The sequence below is a fragment of the Balaenoptera musculus genome, chromosome 21 (assembly GCF_009873245.2).
Source record: "Balaenoptera musculus isolate JJ_BM4_2016_0621 chromosome 21, mBalMus1.pri.v3, whole genome shotgun sequence".
Lineage (NCBI taxonomy): Eukaryota > Metazoa > Chordata > Mammalia > Artiodactyla > Balaenopteridae > Balaenoptera > Balaenoptera musculus.
The window spans coordinates 13764078-13765472 of record NC_045805.1 but is presented as its reverse complement, the minus strand read 5'-3'; the positions used below and the strand labels follow the sequence as shown (position 1 = coordinate 13765472).

Here is a 1395-nt window from a genome sequence, read left to right as displayed (position 1 = left end):
TTTTCCAAAATGGATGGATGATATCAAACTACAGATTCAAGAAGCACAATGAAACCAAGAAGGTCACTATAAAACATATCACACCTAAGCACACCACAGTACACCTGCTGGAAATGAAGGGCAAAAAAGTGTTAAATGTAGCTAACAGAAGAAGAAAAATGACCTTCAAAGGAGCAACCAGACTAACAGCAAAAATATCCTTCAAAAATGTAAGTGAAACAAATACATTTTCAGTCAAACAAAAATGAAAAAAATTCATCATCAGCAGACCAACACTAATGAAAATACTGAAAGATGTTCTTCAGCCAGAAAGAAAATGATTCCAGATAGTAGCTCATAGATGCAAAAAAGAGTGAAAAGAAAAATAGAAGCTAAGCATAAAGGGAAATATAAACGAATATTGAGGATTGAAACCATAATAGTGAAGTCTTATGGGGTTTTAAATATATAAAAATCAAAATACTTGGCAAAACCACTCCAGAAAACAATTTGGTTGTTTCTTAAAAAGTTAAACATACACCTACACGTGACCCAACAGTTCCAATGTCCATCAAACGGTGAGAGTATAAACAAATTGTGGGATTTTAACACAATAGAATATCACTCAACTGTACCTAGTAATGAACTAACTGATCGATTTTTCTGAACCAACCATCTGTGAGTGGGCTGTGTTAGTCTTTGAAAGCTGGCTTGCTGACTATCAGATGAGTTTTGATGAGTTTTGACACAGCCAAGTTCAAACTGTCACGGAATAATTTTGCCCTGGGATACAAGGCTGCAGACTTCCAGCTCCTCACTTATGTGAACCATGGCACTGAATTTGGAGGTTCTATCCACCAGAAGGTTAAGGAGAAGATTGAAATGTCACCGAACCTCGCTTGGATGGCTGGCAGTTAATGACACCTGTTTCTGACATCACCGCTAAATACAAAGTGACTTATAGAACTTCTCTATCTGCTAAAGTAAGTCATGCCAGCCTGATTGGACTGGGTCATACCCAAACACTTTGCCCAGGAGTCAAACTGACCCTATCTGCTTTGATTGATGGAAGGAACTTCAATGCGGGAAATCACAAGGTTGGGTCGGGATTTGAACTAAGAAGCTTAATGTGGTTTTGAGTAATGCACCAGCTTTGTCCCTGGGAATTAAGAGAAATGAACCCACTATGTCTTGACCTTAAAATTCTTCTGTGAAATTTGAAAAGTGTAAACTTTTATTCTTCCGAAGAATTGTAATCTTGCCCATACTGAAGTCTAGAGATCGTTAAGTCCATCCTAAGGGAGGTGCTTGAAGGCATTCCTGGAGGTTGTCACGTTTGTGCCACCTTTTAGTTCCGAAGTGTTATTTTGAGTGTGTTCCTCAGTGGCGATGTAGTGTCATGTTATAAAGAAATGA

At 38.1% G+C, this 1395-nt stretch overlaps 1 pseudogene; it reads left to right on the top strand.

The window, feature by feature from the left end:
- Nucleotides 1-629: 629 nt before the first annotated feature.
- Nucleotides 630-1118, top strand: LOC118888066 (annotated as a pseudogene).
- The last annotated feature ends 277 nt before the right edge of the window (nucleotides 1119-1395 follow it).